Below are 9,590 nucleotides of genomic sequence, written 5' to 3'. Positions count from 1 at the left end.
AGCTAGCAAGAGTTAAGTGTCTGAGGCTGAATTTGAATTCGGGTACTCCTGACTCCAGGACCAATGCTCTATATACTGTGCCATCTAGCTGGCATGTAAAACCAATTTTAACATTTATTTTTAAAACTGAGTTCCACATTCTCTCCCTTCCCTCCCATCCTCATTGATAAACCAAGCAATTTGGTATGTTATACATGTGTAACCATGAAAAATACCTCCATAACAGTAATGTTGTAAAAAAAAAAACTATGTTTATCTCCATCCTATCCTACCCCTTATTTATTCTATTCTCTTCTTTGACCCTAGCTCTCCTCAAATTTTTTTTCTCATTACCAACTCCTGCCATTTGTCCTCACTTCTATTATTCCCAATACCGTTATTCTTCCCCCTCCCCCCACTTTCCTGTTGGATAAGATAGATTTTCATACCCATTTAGTTCATATGTCCTTCCTTTCATATGCTCTTCCACTGAATTGTAAAAACTTTTTCATACCTCTTTTATGTGGGGTAATTTATCCCATTCTAGCTCTCCTTTCCTCCTTCTCCCAGTATTTTTCCCTCTTGCCCTTTAATTTTATTTTTTTTGAAATATATTATCCCTTCAACACACACACACAAATACATATATGTGTGTATGTGTGTGTGTGTGTGTATTCCTTTCAACTACCTCAATATTGAGAAAGGTCTCATGAGTTACAAATATCTTTCCACATAAAAACATAAACAGTTCAACTTGAGTAAATCCCTTATGATTCCTCTTTCCTGTTTACCTTTACATGCTTCTTTTGAATCTCGTATTTGAAAGTCAAATTTTGTATTCATCTCTGGCCTTTTCATCAAGAATGCTTGAATATCCTCTATTTCATTGAATGTACAACTCCAACCCTCATCCCCAAGGATTATACTCAGTTTTGCTGGCTGGGTGTTTCTTGTTTTGAATCCTAGTTTCTTTGATTTCCAGAATATCATCTTCCAAGTCCTCTGATCTCTTTTTTTAAGAGTGCAATTGAGGTTAAGTGACTTGCCCAAGGTCACATGGATAATTTTTGTGTTAAGTATCTGAGGCTGGATTTGAACTGAGGTCCTCCTCATTCCAGGGCTGGGGCTCTATTCACTGTGCCACCTAGCCACCCTGTGCTCTGATCTTCTAAGATAGAAGTTGCTAAAACTTGTGTTATCATGATTGTGTTTCCATAATACTTGAATTGTTTCTTTCTGGATGATTGCAGTAATTTTTCCTTGACCTGGGAACTCTAGAATTTGACTACTGCTTTCCTAGGAGTTTTCATTTTGAACCTCTTTCAGGAGTTGATCAGTGAATTCTTTCATTTTTTTACTCCTCTGGTTCTAAGGAATTTTCCTTGATAATTTCTTGAAAGATGATGTCTAGGCTTTCCTTGTTGTTGTTGTTCATGTCTTTCAGGTAGTCCAATAATTTTTTATTTTTCTCTCTTGGATCTATTTTCAAGGTGAGTTTTTTTGTTTTTTTTTTCCCAATGAGATCTTTTGTATACTCTTTTTTTCATTCTTTTGGTTTGGTTTTATAATTTCTTGATTTCTCATAAATTCATTACTTTCCATTTGCCCTATTCTAATTTTAAGGAATTATTTTCTTCAGTGAACTTTATTGTGCTGTTTAAGGCATTCTTCTCATTGGCTTTTTGGTATTCTTTTTTTTATTCTTCTGTGTATTTATTGTTTGTACAGCAGAATGCCCAACACAGATCATCAAAACTGCCAAAGTCAGCTGTGCAAAATAGTATATATAGTTCTTAAGTACAAATGGGACACAATTTTTTTAAAATAAATACTTAAACACAAATTTATGGTCCTACAAAAGAGAATTTAAACTAGATGGTCTAAGTTGATCTGCATCCTTGGACCCACAGTAACTGTTATTTTCCAAAAAAAACAATAGAATGAATATACTGAATCATCATCAGTTCCACTGTGTGAATAATGGATCACAATAAATGAGTCCATTTTTCTAAGAGCTTTTCCTGGCTCCCCTACAAACATGATCTGGTCTGGATAAAAAAACAACAGGAATTTCTTGAAGGTCAATGGTCCAAAATGCTAAGTATGGTTAAGTATTCTACATGATCTATATTCACTGGTTGCTTTTTAAATTAGAATGTACTTAGATTACTTTCTTCAATTCATCATACAGGACAAGCACGAAAGCTCCACCCATGCCTCTAAGAACATTGGACCAGGCACCCTTGAAGAAAGCTTTGCCACCCTCATCTTTAGCAATCTTCTTCCAGCAGTCAATTGTCCCAGTGTACATGATATCAGCTCCTTTGCGACTAGACTGCATCATCATTCGCTGCCTTACTGTATCAAAGGGATAGGAGACCACACCTGCTACAGCAGTCACTGTGCAATCATCCAGCTTATCACAATGTGAGTGTTCTTCGGATATGGGAGCATACCTTTTGCTGTATCATAGATTCTAAAGTAAGCTGCTCTATAGATAATGATACCCTGAACTGAGACATTGAAACCTTGATACAAGCCCCGAATTCCATCAGACTTGGTGATTTTCACAAGGCAGTCTCCCAGGCCTTTGAATTCTCTCTCAGTGCCGGATTTTCCAACATCAGCTGCCAAGTGGGTTCTTGCAAAATCCAAGGGGTAGGCAAAGCAGAGAGAAGTGGCTCCAGCTGCAACACCAGAGGCGAGATTGCCAGGAAAATACCTCCAAAACTGTGTGTGCTTGTCCTCTCCTCCCAAGAACACCTGCTTATACTTATCCTTAAAGGCGAAGTTAAGGGCCTGGGTGGGGAAGTATCTGATGACATTCGTTCATTTATCCCGTCAGAAGAAAAGCACCACTTGTTCCTTTGGAATTCGGACTATACAATCCATTATGCCTTTGTACTGCTTATCTGCAGCAATCTGTTTGCTGGCATGCTGCACCTGCAGTAGCAGCTTAACTCTCTAGATGGGGGCCACCGCGGTCATGGAGATGGTGGCAGCGATGCCACCGGCCAGGAAGTCCTTGGCAAAGGAGATGGCCTGTTCCGTCATGGTCACAGAGGGAGAAGGTGCTGGAGGCGGAGGAGGAAAGCTGCGTAGAGAGGGACCAAAGCTGGGGAACTCGTTGTTGCCTGCACAGTCTCTTGCCACAGCTCGGACTGAAAGCAGCTTTTTGGAATTCTTTTGCCATTTGGGTTAGTCTATTTTATAAGTTGTTTTATTTTCCCGCATTTTTTTATCTCCTTTAGCAAGCTGTTGACAAATTGTTGATGATTTTTTTGCTTTGCTCTCACTTATCTTTTCAGTTTTTCCTCTGTTTCTCTTACTTGACTTTGAAAATCCTTTTTAAGCTCTTCCATACCCGTTATTCAATTCTTATTTTTTTTCCTTCTTGGAGGCTTTGGATTTAGGATCTTTGACTTTATTGTCTTCTTCTGGTTGTATGTTTTGATTTTCCTTGTCAGCAAAGTAAAATTCTGTAGTCTTTTTTTTTTTTTATTCTGATGTTTGCTAATTTCCCCAAACAATTACTTTACCTTTTAGCCCTTTGCTAATGTTGGACACTGGTTGCAGTGTGTTCAGCATACAGTACGAAGCTTCAGGGGATTGTGGCACAGTTTTTAGAGATAATTCTAAGACCTGTAAATTTTCATTCCTTTCAAGACTGCATTATCAAAGGATATGTGTTTATTCCTGTCCTGATCTGTGCTCTGGTCTGTCAGTGACCATGAGCACTCTTTTTTGCCTTGGAAATTTGAGGAGAATTCCCACTCTATTGTTACCTGAAGTTCTGCTGTGCCAGGACTACTCCTCACCCCAGAACCACCATCCAGGATTGTGACCAAGATTGAAATACTGGCAAAAAAGGGAATCCTACTACATTGCCAGCAAAGAGATCCCTGCAATCCCCCTGCTGTGGTAGTTTGCAAAATTATCAATCCATACATGCTAAGGACAAAGTGAGAAGTCAGTGGAGTCCGGACTTTGAGACCTGGGAATTCAGGAATGCTGTCTGGCCTTTGCCCCCAGGGCTAGAAGATGTTGGGGCACTGCAGCCTGCATCCATCACCATGTGGCAGCCATGTGCCTCTGAAGCATCAGAGCTCCTGGCCTGCAGATTGCAGGGCGAACAAGTGACCAGTCTGAGGGGTGCTTGCTCTTGCTTTAACCTGCTTGGATCTGGATTGAGATCTGCAGTGGAGGTCCTGGGGTGCATGACCAGTTTGCCAGAGTGAGGAGGCTTCAGGAAAACCACTCATCTAATAGCTCCAACAGCTGAGAAAACCCCAGTGATTGAGAAAAAGCTCCCCCTTCTGGCAGAAGAGTTCTACTCTGGCAGAAACCTCTGAAGTCAAGTAATTGAGTGGCAACATGAGCAAATGAGGGAAGCAAGGCAAGCACAGTCATCCAACTTTACACTCATTTTTGGGGACAAAAATCATCAAGGCAAAAGGGAATGAGTCAACCCTATTCTCAATGAATTTGGCTTAGGGAGGGAATCACATACATACTAAATAGGGTGTATCACCATACAGGAGAGTAAGGGGGAAATGATGAAAGTGGTATGATGGAAGGGAGGGCAGGCTGGGGGGGGGGGAGCGAAGTTGGAAAGACCAACTATTGAAAAGGGACAGGATCAAAGTAGAAAATAGAAAAACTGGGGAGTGGGATGGGATGGAGGGAAATATAGTCAGTCTTTCACAATGTATCCACTATGAAAACATTTTGCATGGCTACACATGTACAACATATGTTGAATTTCTTGTTTTCTCAGTAAGGATGGGTGACAAGGGAAGTAGGGAAGAATCTGGAATTCAAATGTTTAAAATCAAATGTATAAAAATATCATTATTATTATTATTATTATTATTTTACATGTAACTTGGAAATATTATATACAGGCACTGGGGCATAGAGATCCACTATGCCCTACTGGAAAGTCAGAGAGGGTACAAGGGAAGACATAGGAGAGAGTAAATTGGGGGAGGGGATATTCAGTGGAATCGTTGTTTTGGTGTGGTGGGTAGGGGGAAATGGGGAGAAAATGTGCAATTCAAAATCTTGTGGAAATGAATAATGGAAACTTAAAAAAATAATTTAATTAAATTTTTAAAAATACAAAAAAAAAAGAGCAGAGTATAGGCAAGAATTCATCTGAACTCTCCCAGTTTCTCCATATAAATGCCTGTAAAATAACAGTTAAATCAAATTCTGGAGCTTTGGAAACAACAAAAAGTTGGGGCTTTAATAATTTCCTAGCCAAGCTCTTTCATATCTGAATGATCTTTGGTCTCAAAATTCAGAATATCTCAAGCTGCAGTGAAGGCAGTGGTAGGACTTGGAATATAGGGAACCCTTTGCTGGTATTGGACTCAAGACTCTATTATATTGCTCATGCAGTTTTCTAGGTCACAGTCATCAAAGATGAGCAATAGTGCTTGCAGCTGAAAGAGATTAGTGATCTGAATCCCAGTATGAAAACGAAAAGGTGTGATAGTACTTGTGAAAAGAGAGGAGCAGAGAGCCTAGTCACAAATTCAGAAGAAAAAATAGATTTTTTACTCATTCACAATGGAGTAGGAACTGTGGAACAGTGGAATTTTTGGCTATAGGAGAGGAGGGAAACTGGTCTCAGTTACAGGGCCAAGAGGAGTGCTAGTATTTATGGCTACTGGAGAACAAAGTTTCTTCCTGGGTAAAGACCAGAACTCAGGCCAGTAAAGCAATGACCACACCATTCCTTAGATCATGATACCTAATAAAGATGAAAAATTTAACAGACCCCCAGAACTAGTGCTGATAAGAGTAGTACCAAAACACTTTTAGCTTGGGACAGAAGAAGAGTCTAATAGTAAGATAAAGTAAAAAGTCAAGAAATAGTATAGGTAAAAAAAAAAGTAATTGAGAAAAAAGTAACTGACCATGAAAATTTACAATGACAATGATGATCAAGATTGAAATTCAAGAGATAATGATTTGAAAAGACCTACAAACAAAACCTCAGGGGGCAAAAGTGAATTTGATACAAGGCCAATATTTATTGCTGGGAGAATTCAAAAAGTTTCCCAAATTCTAATAAAAGAGATGGATAAAAAAAGTTAGGAAAAAAATTAGAGTGATGAAAGGAAATGACAAAAACACAGTCAACAACTTGGTAAGAGATGCACCAACTACTGAGGAAAATAACACAATTTAAAAGAAATGAATTGGATAAACGACAAGTGAAAATACACACAAAGACAGACAGACACAACCCCCAAAAGAAAAAACAACAAAAATAAAACAAACAAATCCCTGAAGACCTGAAGAGAAGAGCTCTTTAAAAAGAAATATTGGCCAAATAGAAATGGAGGTACAAAAATTCAGTGGAGAAAAAAATCTTAAAAAATATAATTGTCCAAATGAAAAAGGAGGTACAATAACTAACTGAAGAAAATAATTCTTTAAAATTTAAAATTGGGCATATGGAAGCCAATGACTCCATCGGACATCAAGAAACAATAAAACAAATTCAAAAGAAAATTTTAAAAATGGAATAAAATAAGAAAAACAAATATTGTAAAAACAATTGATCTGAAAAATAAATTCAGGAGAGTTAATTCAAGAAATATTGTATTACCTGAAAGCCATGATCAGAAAAATTACTTAGACATCACATTTCAAGTAAACATAAATGAAAACACCTTTTTTATTATTATTCAATAAATTAACCAATTTTTTGTTGGACTATGGGCTACAGATATTTGATAAGACTTTACTGGTCTTTTCATTCCTTCAGTCTTCTGATGGCAGATTTGACTGTGACTGCAGAGGTGGTGTTGTAGGTCCCTGCACCACCAGCTACTGTTTTCATACAGGATACAGAGTGCCAGATACCCACAGCCCATCTATTCATTTTGGTCTTGCCACAGAAGGAGCAGGTATACTTGGCATGCTGGCTAATTTAAATTTTCTTCACCATTTTCCTGAGGGATGCAACATAACGGGTTCCATATTTACCAACAATTCCAATCTTCTTGGTACATTTAGCCATGTTATCGGCGCTGGAGCTGGAGCTTGGAGAGCGAAAACACCTTTGAAATTCTAGAATCAGAGAGTAAAATAGAAATGAAATCTACTGACTATCTCCTGAAAATGAAAAATTATAGAAATATTAGATCCAAATTATGGAGCTGCAAGATCAAGGAGGAAATATTGCAAGCAGCCAAAAAGAATCAATTCAAATATCATGGAGCTGTCAGCTTCATACAATATTTAGCTGCTTCTCCATGAAGTGGTCAGAAGGTTTAGAATATGATATTAAAAAAGAAAAAGGTAATGCCAGAATAGAAGCATGACCTCCAAACGGCTCCAGCTTCCACCTTCACCAATCAATGTAAAAAGGGGACTCTGAACAAACTCTGGAACTGCAAAAACCACAAAATGACACAGAGAAGCTAAACTATCACTGAAGACAGAGCAGCAGGCTGACAGTAATGAGCCAGCTTAGGGATTTGGGAGCCAAGCCCAGGCCCACCTTGAGCCTGAGGTTTTAGCCCCGGGGCGAGTCTGACCACAGACAGGGGGGACTCTAGATCAGCAGCAGCTGTGGCCTTTTCCAGAATTATCAACACACAGATGCGAAGGACAAAGTGAGAGGTCAGTGCAGTCTTGACTTTGGGACCCAGTAAGAGGGAGTACTTTGGCATTTGCCCCTTGGGCGAGAAGCCGCTAATATGCCTGCACAGCCAGCCAGGGCTATGTGGCAGCTTCAGGTCCTGGCCTGCAGAATGTAGGGGGACCAAGCACTCTTGCTTTAACCTGCTTGGATGTGGATTGCAGTCTAGGGTGGAGGTCCTGGGGTGTGTGCCCAGCTTGCCAGAGCATGTGAAGGCCTCAGAGAGGGCACCTATCTAATACTTCCAGCACATGAGAAAACCCCAGCTTTGGGGATGAAAGCTCCACTGTCTGGTGGCAGAGTCCTACTGTGGCAAAAAGTCCAGGAGTCAAGTGACTGAGCGGCGTCATGACCAGGCAAAGGAAACAAAGCAGAGAGAAGACTCCAACATTAGACTCCTATTTTTGGGACAAAAAGGAGCAAAGCATGGAACAGGAGGAAGACAGTGAGGTCAGAACTCCTGCACCAAAAGCTTCAGAGGAAAATCCAAGCTGGTTACAGGCCAGAGAGGACCTTAAGAAAGAGATAAGAGAAGTGGAGGAAAAATTCGGAAAAGAAATGAGAACAATGCAAGAAAATCATGAAATGAGAGTCAACAGCCTGACTGAGGAAAATGATACCTTAAAAAACAGACTAACTCAAATGGCAAAGGAGGCTCGAAAAGGCAATGAGGAGAAGAATGGAGCAAAAAGCCGAATTTGCCAGAAGGAAAAAGAATCTCAAAAGCTCACTGAGGAAAATCATTCCTTCAGAATTAGATTGGAGCAAATGGAAGTTAGTGACTTCATGAGAAATCAAGATGGTGTTAAACAGATCCAAAGAAATGAAAGAATAGAAGGCAAAGTAAAATATCTCATGGGGAAAAACACTGACCTGAAAAATAGATCCAGCAGAGATAATTTAAAAATTATTCGACTACCTGAAAGCCATGACCAAAGTAAGAACCTAGAAAGCATACTCTAGGAAGTTGTCAAAGAAAACAATCCACTGATCACCTCCTGGAAAAGACCCCCCCCCCAAAAAAAAAAAAAAAAAAAAAAACTCCTACGAATATTATAGCCAGGTTCCGGAATTCCCAGAGTAAGGAGAGAATATTACAAGCAGCCAGGAAGAAACAATTTGAATAGTGTGGAAACACAATCAGGATAAGACAGGATCTGGCATTTTCTACCCTGAGGCATCGAAAGGTTTGGAATATGATATTCTGGAAGTCAAAGGAGCTGGGATTAAAACCAACAATCACCTACCCAGCAAAAATCATGTGTCATGTTTCAGGGCAAAATATGGTTATTCAGTGGAATAGAGGACTTTCAAGCATTCTTGATGAAAAAACAGAGTTGAATAGAAAATTTTACATTCAGATACAAGAAGCAAGAAAAGCATGAGATGGTAAACAGGGAAAAGAAATCATAAGGAACTTGTCAAAGTTGAACTATCAACATTCCTACATGGAAAAACAATAATTATAAGTGATGAAAATTTTCTCAGTATAAAAGCAATTGAAGGGAATATATATACATATATATTATGAGGGTGTATGGGCACATGGATACATATGTGAATATGTGTATATATGTTTATATGTATACATAGATAGATAGCACAGGACAAATTTAATAGGAAGGGTTCATACTTAAAAGGTGAAATTAAGAGATGAGAGAGGAATATAATGAGAGGTGATGGGGAAAGACAGAATGGGGTAAACTATCTCATATAGAGGAGGCAAGGGAAAATGGTTACAATGGAGGGGAAGAATAGGAAGGCAAAAGGGAATGGATCAACCTTATTTCCATTGAATTTGGCTTAGGGAGGGAATGACATACACACTAAATAGGGTGTCTCACCCTACAGGAGAGTAGGGGCTAAGGGGATGGAGGGAAAGCAGGCTTGGGGGAGGGAAGTTGGAAGTACCCACTTTTGAAAAGGGACGGGAGCAAAGTAGAAAATAGAA

General features: G+C 39.2%; 1 pseudogene; it reads right to left on the bottom strand.

Moving 5' to 3' along the window:
• Positions 1-1,664: 1,664 nt before the first annotated feature.
• LOC138145384 (ADP/ATP translocase 3-like) lies at positions 1,665-3,142 on the bottom strand (annotated as a pseudogene).
• Between the last annotated feature and the right edge of the window lie 6,448 nt (positions 3,143-9,590).

The sequence above is a fragment of the Petaurus breviceps genome, unplaced genomic scaffold (assembly GCF_028583685.1).
Source record: "Petaurus breviceps papuanus isolate PSGF00001 unplaced genomic scaffold, PetGlider_PUasm1.0 139, whole genome shotgun sequence".
NCBI lineage: Eukaryota > Metazoa > Chordata > Mammalia > Diprotodontia > Petauridae > Petaurus > Petaurus breviceps.
This window is presented reverse-complemented; position numbering and strand designations above follow the sequence as displayed.